Source organism: Neopelma chrysocephalum, unplaced genomic scaffold (genome assembly GCF_003984885.1).
Source record: "Neopelma chrysocephalum unplaced genomic scaffold, ASM398488v2 Primary Assembly neopelma1_80b, whole genome shotgun sequence".
NCBI lineage: Eukaryota > Metazoa > Chordata > Aves > Passeriformes > Pipridae > Neopelma > Neopelma chrysocephalum.
The window spans coordinates 2,933,387-2,951,881 of record NW_020897742.1 but is presented as its reverse complement, the minus strand read 5'-3'; the positions used below and the strand labels follow the sequence as shown (position 1 = coordinate 2,951,881).

General features: G+C 42.0%; 1 protein-coding gene across 7 annotated transcripts in view; it reads right to left on the bottom strand.

Moving 5' to 3' along the window:
- FAM49A (family with sequence similarity 49 member A) overlaps window positions 1-17,401 on the bottom strand; it is a 55,256-nt gene extending 37,855 nt beyond the window's left edge. For 5 of the 7 annotated variants that reach the window (XM_027690204.1, XM_027690199.1, XM_027690203.1 and 2 more), the window contains exons 1-2: window positions 17,287-17,401; window positions 1,419-1,469 (exon numbers count right to left, since the gene is read on the bottom strand). The gene's annotated coding sequence lies outside the window, so the exon portion shown is untranslated. Of the gene's footprint in view, window positions 1-1,418; window positions 1,470-16,662; window positions 16,721-16,943; window positions 16,965-17,286 lie in introns of those variants that run through there. The other 2 variants (XM_027690202.1, XM_027690201.1) reach the window with 2 other exon arrangements.
- Between the last annotated feature and the right edge of the window lie 1,094 nt (window positions 17,402-18,495).

Here is an 18,495-nt window from a genome sequence, read left to right as displayed (position 1 = left end):
ACATTTCCAAAACATTTAGCAATTTAGTACAACGGCTATACTTATTTAAAACAGTATTTATATTGAAAAAGTCCAGTTAAAGCAGTTCTAAGTTCAGAAATTAATTTTCCAATCTTTTGTAACTACTGAAATGAAGAATGTAATTTAAATGCCCAGTAGTGATAATTTCCTTCTGCAAGTGTGGGAGAGAGGGAGGGTCTACTGGAAAAACAAGAGCACCACCTCCTCCACAAGGATCTGAAGGGACAGCTGTTCTAATGTCACTTTTTCAACTCTCAAAATAACTTAGAGAGATGCAAGTTTGCTTCCAGAATAAAGGCGAAGGTAACAAGAAAAATAAATCCACTACAGAAAAACTTGGAAGTGAACTTCTATTTCAACCATAACCTCAATAATGCTAATATAACTCCACAAACACTCTTCCCAGATATTCAGGTTCACTATCCACAAAACCTCAGAGGCCAAGCCATCAAGTCCATAAATCAGCTTAATTAAGTTTTAGCTTTGAAAAACACATGGTTGTGTTTCTGCAGCTATATTTATAGATATATGACTAAAAACTGGTTCTAATCTAATTATGCATTTTTATCATTTAAATTCAAAATAGTAAGAATTCTTGATTTCTGCCTAAAGAGGAATTATCTGTTGAAACTCAGGGGAAGGGTGGTGTGGTGCAGATTGGCTTTTTTCCTAAAAATACGTTCCTTACTGCAAATTATAACAATTCATTATAAAAGCAGATTAAATTAAATCAAAATGTAACACTAATTTCCCAAGTAGAACACCCACACAGGGAACTAATTAGCAATAGCTCCTCTGTGTAAACATATCTTTGTACCAATTAGTAGCTGGTCAAGTCAGGGAACTCCCTTTCTCTAGGGGAAAAATGTCTATTTTCAGCATTGCTTTATTTTGCTGCTGGCTGCAAATTCTCTCCAGTTCTGTAGCAGTGGAAGGTATTTAGAACTTATATTTCAGAGAGTTTGATGGGAACTCAGTCAAGATTTGGGGGAAAAAATGGCAGTAGAAGCCCTGTAAAAATCACGGAATCAGGACTTCAAAAGGGATGAGAACAAATCCTGCTCTCTGCCTAAGCCAATTCTGTCCCAAGGGTTTACACAGACCAGAACAATAACAGTGAAACGACTCAAAACAAACAGTGGAGTAAATGAAAAAAGTACATGGGAAGAAGAATTCTCAGTTGTTATTCTATAATAAGAAAGGCAAACAAATAAAAACCCCAAGGCGAGAATATTATGCCCAGATAGCATTTTTAAAGCACCAGTTAGGTGCAACAGTAAAACTACATAATAGGATGGCATTCAAGGGTGGCTGAGTGTTCATTTATCATTGATGACATTCAAATCTGCTAGACAGCTGTTCTGTGCAAGACTGAAAGTACCAGAGTTGACTCTTACCTTGTTGAAGATGATCCAGAGCCTTCCTGATACTTAGACAGAGGCTGCAATCTGTGGATTTTAAAAGTTGTTTAAAAGGACTGTTATTAATGAAACTGTTTCAATTACTAAGTAAAAATCAGAAATGTTACTTAAATGCCTTAAACACTGAGTAATTTGCCTTTTTTTCAAAAACAAAGAGTATTCCTGCAAGGTATCTTCTACTGTGTATTATGCCCAGAGTAAAAGGTCAATCAGTCTCTCAGTATAGACAGTGAACTACTATTACTGTGTTTAGGACACCAAGTTCACCCTGAAGAGTGATGCACCTGACATGGGAAAGAAGACGGGAAGGAGGCACCAGAGAACAGGCAAAGCAGGAACACCTCAGGATAGGGAAAGCACCTCACAGAACCCAGAAATACCCCTTTTCCTACAGAGCAGTTATGTAGTAAGAGACAACTTCTGACCCTCCAGCATGACTGGGTTGCAAAAACCAGCTCTAAATATCATTGTTTTTTACATTGTTTTTCATATATCTTGAACCAGCATTTACTGGTTCAAGATATATGAAAACATGTCCCCTTCCCTCTTGACCCAACAACAAAAATGACAGACTGAAAGACTTAGGAACTCCAGCACTAACTAAATTTATATAGAAAAATTAAATTTTGGAAACAAAAAACCAGCAATTATCAAGGAGTACCTCCTGTTCAGCTGTATCATAAAATTACAAAAACTTTGCAACTTACACAGAACAGCTATCCCTCAGCACAATTTAAGTAGAAGCTAGGACTAAGTTAGATTTTTAACGAAATACACATTCCATTCTGGAAGCTTACTTTTAAACCTTTTAAAAAATTTATCACAGATATCCAAACTTCAGTATAAAACAAAATCAAACTAACACAAAGATCAAATGGGATCTAAGAACAATGTGAGTCCAATTCACAGAGTTATTGTGATGAACCAGTATGAAATGGGTATTAAAAAAAGACCAGGTGATGCCAGGAAGCACTTCTTGTTCACAAGCAATAACTGTGTGGAATGGGCTGCAAGGCCAGTTCATTGAGGTAACGCATTTGGATTGAGAGAGATGTGGTTGAGTGGGAGAGCAAGTGCCATGGGAGGGGAAAGAGGATAAACTACTCTGCAAAGTTTCAAGTTTCCAGTTTCAGGTATTTAAAAAGGAATATTCCTTTAGAAGTGGAGATAAAGAGCCTAAGATTGATATCAGAATTTTCCATAGGAAAGCTGAGGGGAATGAAGAGGAAGAACACTTTAATGTGTTTATAAAATAACTAAATATAAAGACACTTCTTGCAACATTGTGACTTAACCACAGGGTAAAGAAACAAATTTATGAGCAATCGCTCTTCTCCTCGAGAGAATTTGCAAGTTAGAAAGAAAGGAAAGTGTTCATTCCTTAACATCAGCAAGATAAAAATGGACAGAAATAAATAAGACACTCTGGGAACCTTAGCAAAACCTTAATGCTGCCTTAAGGGAAGGATATCAACAAGGAGGCAAACCATCAAATATTAACATGGAAGAGAAAATTCTCTTTTCCTGTTTTGGTAACATCCAGTAAGTCAATTTATCCCTAGTTAAAATGCATTTATACAATAAAACACAGGAATCAGTTTGGTTCCCTCAGCGTAGTAGTCTGGGGGACCTGCTGGGAGTAAAGCTTATTATCCACCCAGGGATTTGAGCAGTCGTAGTTCACAACCAATTTGACTTAAGGAAAAACACAGCTGCTATTTTGAAAGTTTCCTGCTGTGTAAGAAATAATTAAGGCTGTACGATCGGTATTCAACGAAGCATAAATAGCAAAGATGCTAAATTAATTCTATTTGCAAATAAAGAGTTAAGTGAAGCTGCATTACAGAATGGACTATGTAATGTTGTAGTTCAAAGGCAAAACAGAAGAGTTAAATAATATGAAGTGTGTGTCAGAGGCCAGACTCTCAATCCTAACTATGCAACCACAATATTTTTTCATGTTTTAGAAGTCCTTTACTCAAGAACTAGAAAGTACAAGTTCCAAAATCATGCAAAGAATTATATTCTGATTTAACATACAAAAAATAAAAAAGGAACAGCAGCCAAACACACTTATCAATGTATATACTGAAAAAGCACAGACTCATTAAAGCCTTTATTACCAAGTTGGTACTACATAAATATTATGCAGAAAGATGCAAATGATGTTGATGGCAATGCAGGTAATTCAGGGCAGCTCATCCTTAAAGCATCCTGACCTGAGCTTTGATTCTCTCCCCACACAATCCTCACACCACAAACTGCACCAGATAGCAAGAATTCCCAGCGCAGGAATGGCACTTAACCTGTCACTCTCCATGCAGGGACTGGGAGCTTAGTTTCTGACCACTGGGCCACTTCCAGGAGGAGGAATACATGGCAAGTTCACCAGGACACCTACGCAATCCCAACAGCTATTCCTCAAGTACTACAGAAGGAAGGTGGTGAGACAGATGGTTGTGCTCCACGGACTAGAGTCAATCCTTGAGTTGTCTGTTGCACCAGACACTGTTAAGTCATTAGGACTCTAATACCTTTAACACTGCTTAAAGAAAAAAAAACACCCACCCACAAAACTTCACACCCTTTGGTTTTTGCTAAATATAAGGTTAGACTTGCATCTCCTTGACAGAGGCAAACAGCCAATTAGTAGAAAAGGGCTGAGACATTTGCTTAAGACAGGGATTCCCCAGGGAAAGCCTAAACATCATGCCAACTCAGGTTTGCGCTAGTAGGTTGCTGCTGCTCCTTTAGCTAACAGAAGGCAAAGCTTAGGTCAGGGATAAATTTTACTCTACTGTCAAGATATACATCCTTTGGTTGAGGACACTGTACATGCCATCTGCTCACACTGAATTTATTCATTTTGATTTAAAATGCCAGGCCATAATTCTAAAAAAATACATTTTTTTTTAAGCAATTGTTTTCAAAGTTGCTGATTATACCTGTATATTCTCTGGGGTTTGTCTTCCAAAAAAAATTGTGAAACTCAATTATTCTATGATTTTAAGTTGCTCTGGATTATTTTTCCTGCTTTCCAGACACAGGAACTCTCACTTCCAGGCTTGAAAGAATTTTTTCTCCTACCTTTCAAAGACAATGCTGCCATTGCCTTCCCCAAAAAGCATCTGAATCCCAGCTTCCTGGAAAGCAGGATCTGTGGCCACATGTATGTCAGAAAATAAAACAGACCAAGGCACACAGCCACGCTCTGGGCTTGGAACCAACAAACATGGTACAGCTTGTAGATGGACAACTAAAATTCTATTCCTCCAAAACAGCCTGGCCAGATCCAAACAGCCTTTTGGAAATGGTCCATCTCTCTCCTAACCCCAGAACTATGCTTGGGCATTATCTGTGAGTGTTAGTTGGCACAGGACAAAACTGTGTCATGAGCAGTACTAAAAATGTAACAGTAGAGTTGCATGCCATATTCACTCCTTATTTAGTTCCTACTATGAACATGCATCACAAATACAGTACCCAGCTGCTTCTGGAGAATAAAATTTTTAGAAGTTAATTCCATAAGCAGCCAAATGCATTTCAGAATTAACAGGTCACCTTTTCCAGGCTTTTTAGCTCCTAGCTTTAATATCACATCCTCACCTAGGTGGCTGCTGCTTTCAAACCAAGGGAACAGAACAATATAAACATGTAACAGTTGGGCATTTGTGTTTCTGCACGTATTATATGCAGCACACGCGAAAATTTGCACTCTAGGTTTTTGCAGTTTTTTAATGTGTTCAGGCAGACTAAACATGAGCATCTGACTTCTTAATTTCAGCAAGCCTGGATTGCTGCCAGTAGAACATTGGCCCTGACTGTCAGCTGGTATAGAGTGGGCATAGCTCTACTGACAGCATCCCAATGCAGAGCAGCTGAAACTCTGCTTCTCCAAACCTCACCCACATCAGTGTGATGGACAAGGAAGAAATTCACCTTATCAAGATCAGCATTTTTGGGACAAATGTGTGTTTTTTTCAATAATTCACAAAGTTATATATGTCTTCACAAATTTGTTTCTCTCTTCTAAGTCAGAAATCCCAACTTTAAAAAATTTAATGCCAATCTGAATCAGAAACATTTACTCTTATTTTGCACAAAAAAACCCACAAGCAAGAAGTTCTTGTAAACACAAGAGAGGCACATAAAATTTTTCCAAAGGAAAACACAACTACCATGGTGCAAATCTGGATGTAAATATTATACTTGGCAAAAATTACTGTGTGTAAAACTTTGTATAGATGTGATTGTGCAGTGTCATGGGGTACCAAAAAGTCATCTGGACAGTACAAAAACATACACATCTTTTACAGCTGCTGACCTAAAGCTGATGCTTCTTCAGTCCCAATTCAGCTTGTCTTCTTGTCTTAAAAGTGTAAGGGTATTGTGTATTGGATTTCCGTGGCAAGGTTTTGGTAGCAGGAGTGAGGTGGAGGGGAACAGGACAGGATGACACAATCCACCACTGGCCAAGGCCGAGCCCATCAGCGATGGTGCAGCACTTCTGGGATAACAGAGTTACGAAGGTGGAAAAAAACTGCTGCAGAACAGCAGCCAGAGAGAGGAGTGAGAGCATGAGAGCAACAAACCTGCAGATCCCAAGGTCAGTGCAGAAGGAGGGGCAGGAGGTACAAGATTCTCCTGCAGCCCGTGGTGCAGACTATGATGAGGCAGCTGTGTCCCTGCAGCCATGGACGTCCACAAGGGAGCAGAGATCCACCTGCAGACTGGGGAGGACTCCACTCCAGAGCAGGTGGATGGATGCTCAAAGGATTTTGACCCCATGGGAAGCCTATGCTGGAGCAGGCCCCTGGTAGGACCTGTGGACCCATGGAGAGAGGAGCTCATGCTGGAGCAGGTTTGCTGACAGGACTTGTGACCTCACAGGGGACCCACACTGGAGCAGCCTGCTCCTGAAGGACTGCATCCTGAGGGAGGGATCACATGGGAGCAGTTCGTGAAGAACTGCAGCCTCTGGGAAGAGTTCACATCAGAAAAGTTCATGAAGGACTGTTTCCTGTGGGAGGGACCCCACGCTGGAGCAGGGGAAGAGTGTGAGGAGGATGGAGTGGCAGACGTGTGCTGAACTGACTGCAACCCCCATTCTCCATCCCCCTTGTGTAGCTTGAGGGAAAGAGACAGAGAATTTGGGAATGAAGTGGAGCCCAGGAAGAAGGGAGGGATGGGGGGAAGGTGTTTTAGGATTTGAGTTTATTATTAATTATCCTACTCTGATTTGATTAAGTTAAACTAATTTCCCCAAGTGGAGTCTGTTTTGCCCATGACAGTCACTGGTGAGCGATCTCTCCCTGCCTTTATTTCAACTCACAAGCCTTTCATTATGTTTTCTCTCCCCTGTCAAGCTGAGGAGGGCAATGATAGAGCAGCTTCAGTCGGCACCTACCACCTCGACAGGGTTAATCCACCACAGTACTGACAAAACTGCTTATTACTTTGTCAAACCTTGACCACCCATTTATAACCATTGGAGTACTGGCTGCCAATCTGGTCCAGTGAGTTCACCTAATCATCCACCTAATAACCACCTGCCTCAACCTAATAGTCCCATACGATGAACTTCCATAGCCTGATTTACCCAGAAATACTTTAGTCATAGTGCCTTGAACTACAGGTACAATTTCAGTCTTCCAAAGAGATGAAAAATGACAAATTTATCTCAACAGTGATGCCAACACCGACTAAAGACCATTACTCCAATTGACCAAAAAACCACTAGATCTTTCAAGAAAAACAACCAAATGCCCACCCACATACGTGAACCAACAAATTTATTAAATCCCAGTGATGATAACACTGGAGGTATGAGACAGACATCTGTTTTTCACAGATCTTGGCCTACATCCTAGTTCTGATGTGAAAAAAACCCCAAAGCAACAGCTAAAAAGAAAAATTAAAAAAATTACTTTAGATCCAGAATTAGTATGATCCTTTTCTTTTGTTCCCAGGATACCTACAGCGACATTAGAAAAGGGTGATGCCAGAAAAGGGACTGCTCATTAAGATCTTAATTTTCTCCAGCTCCCTTTGGGCTCCTTGACAAAATGCTTCATTTCATATGAAAGTAAATGTTCGGGTCAAAGATCTCCACTTTTCATAGCTGTCAAAGGAAAAAGTCTGGTTTACACAGACACATCTATTCTGCTGTGATTTCTAAAACATCTTGTGTTGGGCTGAGCAAGAAGAGAGACAGCTGATTTACGTGCCCCCATGTCAAATCATTTCACAGCATCAGTAAATAAAGGGAACATACAAGGCTGACTAAACCCAAGCTGATCAATACTGTGAATCATCGACTCAGAGATGGCTTTGAACACACACGCAGGACATCAGCCGGCAGCATGGTTGGAGCTGACCATCCTGGTGCTGGCAGAATCAGGAGCCCATCACACAGCACCTAGTAACCCATGCTAGAAGCTCATTTAGAGATGTTAATTGCCTTCATCTATGGAGAAAATGTGACCCTCATCAGTGGCAAGGCTGCGCTTTTTGTCAGAATATACCAAAGGAAGTCAGGCAACTCTTGCTCTACTGTACACCAACAGTCACTGTGAGACTACAGAGTAAGCAAGCTCATGGACTTCTTGCAAAGACACAGAGTTATTCCGATTTGGTGTCTGAGCAAGTCTTCAGAGAATCACCCAATCAGTCTGTTTTCTGGAAAAGATGGAGATGAAGCTTTTTAACAGTCCAAAATTAAGCAGTGAATTCAGGCATGCCTACCTACAGTCACTGGCACAAGATGGGAGAATACCACATGCAGTCATTCCTTAACAACCAGCAGGAAAGTGTCTGCAGGTTTGGAGGATAGCCTAATCCCTAGGAACTGGGGCTATCTCCTTTCCAAACACACTTATATCCGGCTTCCCTTTAGAATCTTTCATCCGTGCAGAAAACAAAAAAAAAGAAAAGAGAAGTTATTAAAAGAATGAAATGTTTTACTTCAATGCCAGCTGAAGGAAATACTACCACATGCTTTGCTAGTAATACCACATTAAAACACGGAAAGCAGAATGTCTTGTACAAGAAACAAAGCTACCTGAATAACTTCCCCCCCCGCCACCTCGTCTTGTGATTCTCTCTAGAGCAAGTCATATGGCAGCACTTTTCTCCTTTTATGGGCAAAAAAAAAGGAGAAAGGAAGTCAGCAGCCGAGCAGGACTGCAGTGCCACATGAATCAAGCAGCTCAGAGCTGTGCTACTCCTCACTCATCCCTACCTCAGTGCATTATGGATATACACCCTGAAAGAGGGACACTATGAATCAACTGCCACTTAATGCATATATAATTACATGTCGCTGAGTGTTTCACGCTGAACTCGTTACTACAGAATGTATTAAAAACCAAAGGATAGAAGGCATATAATATATTTGCATTTGCTTATCTACCATCTCCTCCCTTTGTGTGCATGTCCTGTCAATAGCAGGCAAAGCACTTCTTTGGGAAACAGCTGTAGTGATAGTGTGACACTGAGCAGCAATTAAAATTATAGTGCTTTCTGCTGCATGAATTTCCATGTGTCCCACACTGCCCCAGTGCCCACCACCCACACCCAGCTCAGTCCTTCTCTTCAGCTGCTCCACAAGACAGATTCAGGGAAAGTTATTCATGATCCAACTCAGCAAATTTGCCTTTTTTTTTTGCGAGAAAGAACAGCGGAAATCTCATTAGCTCAATTTTAGGAAAAGGTAAATGATACACAAAATTCCCTATGTATCAGGCAAAAAAAAGGAATAAAAGCCTTGTTGTTATTTAATCAATAGAAAGAAATCATTGTTTCTGCCCCGATAACCAATAGCAGACAATATGAGGACTCCCATCCATAAACATCTACCGTACTGAGAAATTGTAAAGAAACACACTTCCTCTCCATGTGTAGGTGATGGGATCAAGAATTTGTAAGAACTCCCCTCTCCCGTTGAAGCACAGGCAACAGAATCCATCAGCCAGATCACTATTGTGTACACATGGCCACCCATGGAACACCTGCTGTGGAGTCTGGGAACATACCTGTCAGTCCTACAAGTACCCATCCTCCATTCAGAGCCACCTTGCTTTCCCTCAGCTGTTTACGTGCAGTCATTCCGAGTGTTATCTGACTCTTACGACTTAATTTGACTATTACAACTTAAACTTGACTACTTTATTTGGGAGTGATGCTGAAAACAACTGAATTCAATTACATGAGCTATGCTTGCTGGGTCATGGCCCATGCATTTAAGTTAAAATGCAGATAAGCATTTCCAGAGTCAGAGGCCCTGTCCTTAAAACTTTTTTTTTTTTAAGGAAGGAAACAGTCTTCCTGGTTATCGGATCATTATCAGGTCAGATCAGACGGCCAAAACAGCAGAGTTCAGTAGGGAGTTTAAAACAATCTCATCATTTTTTGAAGTCCAGCACTACTCTTACACAGAACATGGAATTTTTGTTATACATATATGTATAATGTATATATTCCTTACTGTTAAAGATTAATAATTTATTCCTTGGAAGTGTTTCAAGAATTTATTTAATTCTCTATTGATAAATGTTATTTCATTATAAACATGGACTGCTTCTTTAAAAAATAGTATTTTAACCTGTAGGTGTCCCTTTGGCTTATAAATTAGAAGACATTGAATAACAGCAACCGCCAAAGTACAAACACTTTATTACAATTGTGGTGACTCAGACTGTCAGGATTTGGCAGCCCACAGTGTTCCTCAGCAGCAGAACAAAAGGGGATTTTTTTTGGCAGTTTTACTTTTAGTTCAGTAAAGGACAAAATGATACTGTCTGTGTCTTAATGAATCAAAACCTCAGTAAAACAAAGGCATAAGTAGTCGGAGCCCAATCATTTTGTGTCTCATGGTATAAAAATGGACAAAAAAATAGGTATATATTATCTATACATCTAAGGCCTCTAATACATGTGCTCTCCCCTTGTCTTTTGGGAAAAAAATAAAATAAACAAAAGTAGTACTGTTATCTAGTTGCAGAAATACCAATCACTTCTAAGGCAACACAATCCCAAAATACTTCAAGATTAGGAATTTTTTTCTGTTTTCCTGTTGAATACAAGAGATGTTGACAGAAAATTTTAAGTGGATTTTTTAATCTCTTCACTAATTAAAAATATAAACCCCATAGACCTAAATATCACACTATAACAAAATCTCTCAAGTATTCAGAGCATAAAACACATTTTGAGAGAGGCTCGTTTTCCAGCATCGCCATCATGATCTCATCTGAAATGGCAAACTGTCCCCACAGTAACTGGTATTACAGAGCCCTGCTGAAGCACAGCCTTGTGAGAGGGTGAGGGAAGCACTCCAGTCTTACAGGGCTTTTATGCTTTAATAATAAAAACATAGGAAAAACAGAGAATTAGTAGATTCAAATTCCTCTGCCACCATCAATGATTAGGGAGAGGATTACAGACTTATTTCCAGAAGCTTCTAAAGATGCCAAAGTTCATCACGAAATCTTTACCTGAAGGAGTCACCAACTGCCTACAGACGATCCTTGAAGCAGAGCACTATGCAATTGCAGAGCTATACAGTACAGGGAGTCAGGCCATATATGTGTGGGTGGGAGAAAAGTGTAACTGAGACAAAATTAGACTATTCCTGGAAACAAATGTAACAAATTTAACAACCTTAATAGCCTTCTCAAATCTAAACAGGTCTGAACAACTCTTGAGAAATACTATTATAGAATTTCCCCCCCACCATTGCTTCCCTCCCCAGTTTCCACAGCATTATAGGAATCCCCTCCAAAAAATCAGGACCAACAGATCACCTCTACTAAATAAATACCACTGTACATCTCCCATGGAAGCCATTTAAACACAATTCTAGAATCAATTTACTGGAGATAGGATCATACAGATCAGTTATCAGAGAGAATTTTCCTTCTTCTCCAAAACCAATTCTGTTCTGTAAGTGGCACCATCACTCAGCATTTCCACACCAGCTAACAACAGTAATGAATTTTTGCCCCACAGCTCCACACCACTATTAACATGCATGAGAGAAACCAGAAGATGAACTTTCTCCCCCTCTTCCCAGAGAGCCATTAACTCAAGCTAACCTTCCAGATTTAATCTGGGGCAGATGCAAAATGAAAATTATGATCAAGTTAGGCATTAAATACACTCACAATAAAGAAAATAAAACAGAAAGCAGGTTATCTTTGAAAAACAAGAAAACAAGCCCTTCCTCCCACTTCTTAGTCTAACCACATTCAGCCTAGGCAACAATAGTCTTAGGACACTACTGAGCTCAGTTCAGTTGCAGAAGCAAATAGTATTCAGCTGTTTTAAAATATCCCACCTTACCGGCAGGCGCTACAGGACATGGATCCACGCAAGACATGGGTCTCCTGGCCGCCTCACATCTGCACCAAGATGCAAGGGATGTCGTAAAGCATCTCATCAAGGACAAGACACCTACACTGAACAACTGAATCAAACCAGACTCAAATTGTATTCTAAACTCAAACTGAAGACTTTCTCCTGGAGTCCTCAGTCTTGTCAAATTCTGGCCTCCAACCCCACCCCCCAAATCTATACTCTTCTTAGATTTATTAGTCCATATGAATCTAGAAGCACAAATTGGACTCAACAGGAGAATTTTGAGCATGGCTACAACAAATTTGGGTAACGGAAAGTAAGATAACTGGGATAGTAAGCAGAAAACCATCTAACCTAGTAGGTAACAAAGTTGTGAAGGCTGTACCTTAAACTGATGTCTCCTATTCCTGGAAGCTCAAGAGGTACCTATGTTATTAAAAAGGGTTGTAAAACCCTCAGGTCTCCTCAGTAGCAAGATACAAAGTTATTCTTTTCACAAGCTCCTGAGGAAAGGAGTCATGCAATTTTGAAGTTTCGGATGAGAGGGCAGGAGCATGCCCCCAAGCACCATAGAGCAATTTAAAAGCATCAGGAAAGCAACCACAGAGGAAGTAAAAGTGGGTGGTAGGCTCTTTTCAGGTTGAGGGACTGGCTCCCAACCACATCTCTGCACACCAGGGTAGTGCCCTAAACCACAATCCTAAGACTATTCCTGCTGAAGCCATGAAATGGAAAAATATTCACTGGATGAAACAATGAAACACATATAGAAACCAGATTTCCCTCACCTGAATGCCTTAATCACAGGGCAGGAGTCACTCTCCCTCTGGCCTAATTATTGTTTGGGGTGTTTTTCAAAGTAACACAGTTGCAGGTGAAATAAAGGACAGCTTATGACAAGCTGCTTGTTGCACTCTCTTGGGAAGAAGGTGATGTTAGTGAAAGGTACTTAAAGCTGAAAAGAGGAAAGAGAATCAAGCATCACATTTAATGAGTATGGGATGCAACTAATGCAACATCAGACAAAGAGAAGAGGGAGAGATTAACATCACTGCAAATGCTTCTACCTTGAGTTTGGGGTAGAATGCATTTATTTCTTAGCAAAACAGGCTTTTCAAATCCTGAGGAAACATTTCCATCTCTGGATGCCAAATGCAGTGAGGCAGGAGAGAGATGCCACTCTCCAGAACAGTCTCTGGTAATAGCTCTGGATGGATGCAGAAACTAAGCTCTGTGCATCTCATTTTCTTCACAGTAAAAAATGTGGAAAAGTGTGCTTTCAGACAGGGGTTTTAAGACCATCAACCTTAGCTTTGAGGCATCTAATTGTAAAATAGGCCACTCAAATAATTTATGAATTCAGGCAGTAATACAGTAGGGAAAAGGATTCCCCCCCTGCCCAAATCCCATAAATTATATATAAAAAAGCTTCTAACAACTATTTAAATTTTAAGTTAAACCTATGTGTATCAGAGAGATACAGGAGAGTACAGTCAGTGTAAGTCTACACATCCCCTTAAAAACACCAAACCACCTCCAGTGTTATTAAATTGTGAAAACTCGCACTCTGTCATCCAGAGCTCACCACAGACAAATAGGATCAAACTCAAGATCCCAGTATGCTACATGCCACATTCTAGACATGACAACTCCCATGCCATATTGATGCTCTTCAACATGCCTGAGGGACACATGCTTGTGAAATATATTTATTAAGTCTTGAACCAAACCAGACCAGCACACAGAGGCACACATAACACCACCGGAAGGTTCCACCAGGCTACTGGAACCTTCAAAATTAACTTTTCACATGTTACAAATGTCATAAGTTCCTTACACAGATTTACTCAAAAATAAGCCTGGGACTTATGCATTAACTTCACCTTTTGCACTGCCAGTTATCCAAACCATGATGTTAAAAGTCAGCCTTGACTTTCATAGTCCACTATGAACAGTGCTACAGAAGTACTGTTGTTATGGACAAAGAAAAAAAAAAGGCTAACAGAAGTCCCAGAGAGCACTGGTTTTGTAGTCTATTGAGAAGTTCACAAATTAGACAAGAGTATTTCAGCTGTTAGCATGCAAAACTGTTCCTGAGTAAAGGTAAGGCTGACTGATGTTTAACTAAATCTCATGGTTGGCATTATTTCTAAACATTTTAAATCCACAATACTAAATAAAAATCTCTCAAGCACCTGTGTGGCATTGCTGTACTGGGTCACATCTGTCCTAAAAGGTATTTGTCCTATATCTATTACTGTTAGTTTTTCTGTAGAATCCACTACTGCTACCATTTTAAACCAAGAACTTTTATAAGCAGTAAGTAAAGATAAGACACACTTTTCATTGGAAGTAGGAATTGGAATTTTGTGAAAGCAGAAGAATGGTAAATTCTTGGTACTTCATAAGAATTCAGATCTGTACATCTCACTTCACTGACGTTGCTCTCATCATCATTCCCAGCAGTGCATAGCAGCTTCTATTACAATTTTAATTTAAACAACAAAATTAAAATTTATGACTGCATTTTTTGTAGCTCTCAAGCTGCCCCATATATTAAGTATTTTAATTCATGCCTCTCAAACTGTTTTCTCTGATTTAGTGTTACTGTTTTGCATTCCTAGATAACATGAGTAGAAAGCACTGCTAAAAGAATGATTGGTAATATTGAAATGGATCCAAACACATTCTGAATTCAGTACAGAGGAAACACTGAAAGCTTTTGGCTCCTTCAAATCAACATACATTGCTGGCATGAATATGCCCCTGTATATTGATGTTATAGGTCACATTGACACAGTCAGTTTGTCTCCAGGGATTTAACAGGAGACCTAATGATGTCTGGATCGTATACAGGTTTTGGATATAGAATAGTATTTTTCTGGTTTGTATAAAATCTGAATTGAATTATCAAGTTCATGTGCTGCTGCATGTAGCATGCACCTAGTGCTAAAGAATGCCAGTGACTCTACAAAAATATTTTACAGTTTCTCTAAAAACTCTAATTAGGAGGGTATTTGGAAGTAGACAGAAATACGATCGACTAAGGAGGTCTTACTTGTAGTATCTGTACATCTATAAAATATTACTTCTGTCAAAGTACCGGAATGGTTATTCATTTAAATAACATCTCGTATTATTGACAGACATTTTAAGCTCTCATTTTGTATAACACATAACGCGTAAATCTGCAACATACTGCACATGCAAATCCTCAATGTCTTTGTGAGGCTACCATACTGCTGAGGCCAAAATATTTCAGCCTGACAAAACAGTGTCAAAAATGATGTCATGAGGACAAGCTAAGCACACTAACAATGAATTATCTTCTCAGCACTGTAAAATTCTCTAATAGACTCACTATTATGGCAAAATGACATCTGCTGACAGTAACTATGCAGTAGTATCCAAGATGGTCATCAGTTTTCCTTTTTTACTTAATCAAGGTTTTTTTTACTCTAATTACTGGCATACATTGTCTTTTTAATCACTTGTTGTTTGTTCATTTTCTATTTTTAATAAAGAACAGAAGTTCACGGGAAAAAAATGCATCACTGCAAAAACAACACAGAAGGGTACTGAAAAAGTACAGAGCAGAATACAATAAAACATTGCACAGTCTTTGAGAAACCAGAACTCAGAAAACCTCGTAACCTTGTAAACCAGAAACTCAGAAAGCCTTGCTTATATTTGCCATAGTTTACATAAAGAGAAATTTTAAAGACCAGATAAACTATACTACAGTTGTTCAAGTTGAAGAATTTTATTCTTAGTTGCTACCTTACGCTTTTTATGAATCTAAGTCAAACCCTTCATGATATTCCCATGCTCCGTAATTTCATTTCATTAAAACTTTTTTTTTTTAAGTCTACCCTAGGAAGTAGTAGGGGTTATCATTAGTTTATAATTTAGGCCTAGTGAGGTGGGAGAGTGGGGGTAGTACAGGACAGTAGAAAGGATATTTAAACATGAGAAGTTGATCTTTTTATACTACTTTTAAAAAGTACATTGCTGATGTATCAGTCTTCCTAACATGTTATAAAAACACAAAAGTTACCATAACAGCGAAAAGGGAAGTATCAGCTCAGTTCTTCCCTGTGTAATATGAGTTGGGGTATTTTTGTAGAGTTGTGCAGAGCATGTGAAAATCTTTGCCTCATGAGGGAACCTCATGTCACGATAGTATTTCATTCCAGGTCTCCCCACCTAAGAGTTCACTGCCAAAGTTGTTTTCAATTTTTTCTGACCTTGCAGATGGTCAAAACAGAAGAAGCAAAGGAAACACACCTCTGTCCCTCTTACCTTACCCTTTCCCCATACACATATAAGCTGCCTTTAGAACTGGTAAACAAAATCAGAGAGCACAAAGATGGGCTGTACGACAACTAGAGACTACCAGGAACAGGCTGGAAATCAACGCACATCACCACCCACGGCAAGTTATCAGCAGCACCACTGAAAGCCTGTGCAGTTAAGAGCCTCGCTGTGTTGCCAGCGAATTATGGAGTATTCGATTTTACACAGTGGTGTCTTGTATTATCAAGACCTTAGCACAACAAACCCCACATAAATAAAATTAAAGCTAAACGGTCTCGAAATCAAATTAGGGGAAAAAGTAATAACAGGAAGAATGGATGCAAGCGTCGTATCTGTTCACTGTAACACCTCTCAACATGGACAGCGATTCCAACGAAAGGAAGGCAGCATTACAGAGCCTGTTTTTCATCTCTCGTCTAGGTACATCCCTCTGGAAACACTACGCTTATGCCACCCCCCATCCAGCAACTACCAGCAGCTGGAACAGAAAGTTTTCGGTATAACCAAAGTTGGAAGCTTAACCTCCCTTTCTCCCCCCAGTACTCACTCCAGCCAGGAACAGCGGCGCGCTGTGTGAGACCAACAACCTTGGCCAGCGTTGGAGCGCGGCCGGACTGCCCCGGGCCGGGTCCCCGCGGCCGCGGCGACTCCGGCACCACCCCCTGGCAGCGACAACCCGGACACTTCCACCCAGGAGTGCCAGTGGTTGGGGAAGCGTCTCCCCAGGTTGGGGCGAGACCAAGCGGGGAACGTTCACTGGGGCTCGCACCGCACCCGATGCCTCTCCGGACGCGGGTGGGGGCGAATGCAGCCCCCCCCAGCGCTCACCGCCGCGATGCCGCGGGCGCTGGCAGCGCTCCGGGGACGGCGCTTCCCAGGCAACAGTTGGCCGTGTCCCCCCCGTGTCCCCCGGTGCCGCCCCCGCGGTGCGGTGCGAGGGGCACCGCGAGGAGGGTGACTCGGGGCCGGGCAGCGGGTACAAAGGCGGCTGCGAGGGCTCGGGGGACTCGGGGAGCGCAGGAACCCCGGGGCTGCAGCGCGCCGTCCCCGCCCCGCCGCCGCGGGGTGATGCGGGGGCGCCGAGCGAAGGAGCGGCAGAGGCGGCTCAGCCCGCCCGCCCCCGCGCAGCCCCCGGGGGGGGTGGCGGCCCCCGGTGCCTCTGCGCCCTTACCTGAGCCGCCCGTCGCTGCTGGCAGCTGCAGGGACCCTCGTCCATCCCCCGTTGCTCCTCCGAGTCAGTCGCCGGCGCTGCGGCGCGGCCCAGCCCGCCCGGCCCAGCGCGACGCTGTGGCAGAGCCGCCCCGCCCCGCGGTGGCTGCGTGCGGCTCCCGCCGGCGGCCGCCCCGGGCGCGGCTCCCCCGGACCCGCCTCCCGCCGCCCAGGGCTGGGGGGGCGAAGCGCCCTCCGAGGGGTGGTGGATGGGGATGGGGTTGGGGGATGGGTCCCTCACTCCCGCACAGACCGGCCGTGAGGTCCCCCTGGCTCCACAGTTCGGGGGTCTGGGGTGTCCACTTGGAAATAAGGGCAGGGCAGCAAGCGGCTGTCACCCTGCCCGGGGACATCGGCGCTGACCCAAACCCTCCCCGTCCCCTCTCTTCTCCTCCCAGCCCGTGGGCTCTGTTTTGGGGTGGGGGGCGGGCGGGACGGGACGGAGCGTGCGTGTGTAAATGCTGGAGTTCAGGACTGCAGATACATTTTTTTTTTTTTTTTAATTTCTGGCTTTGCAGAAGGCAGCGCTTCCTCAAGACGAAAAAAAAAAAGAAAAAAAAAAGAGATCTGAGCCCATTCACAGCTCGTGAAAATACTTTGTACTTCCTCTTGCTGTGCTGAGGGTTAAATGAGGTTAAAGTCGCCAGAATGGCTGTGCGGCGCTTGGTTTCCCCCTTCCCTAAAAGTCAGTCTGTGAACCATTTACAGAAAAACAGAAAGAAAGCAAGCAAGAAAGAGAAAAACAAGAGCCTTCAAGTGACAATACTGGAAGTACAGCACAGAAATACCTACTTATTTGTTCATACCAGGGTTTTGCTTGCTGAGCTCTTTAAATGTGAGAAGCTGTGATGCTGACCACAAAAGCCATCACAGCTCTGTGCCAGTGAACCTGAGAGTTCACAGCTGCGTCCTGCCTGGGGCAGATGTGTTGAATAGAGCTGTGTGCCTCAAAAGGTGTGATTCTCATGAATAAGGCAAGTTTTGGAGCATTATGAAGCTGAATGGTTTGGTGGAGCTGTGAGCATGTAGGGCCTGCTGCCGACTTGACCCTCTCTCCTGTCACTCCCTCTGAGCAAGCATTCCAGAGAAGCATCACTTCCATGCTTTAACTTCTTGCCTTTACCCAGGCTGTATCCAGATGTCCTTGAATTGTTCCTCTTTGATCTGAAAA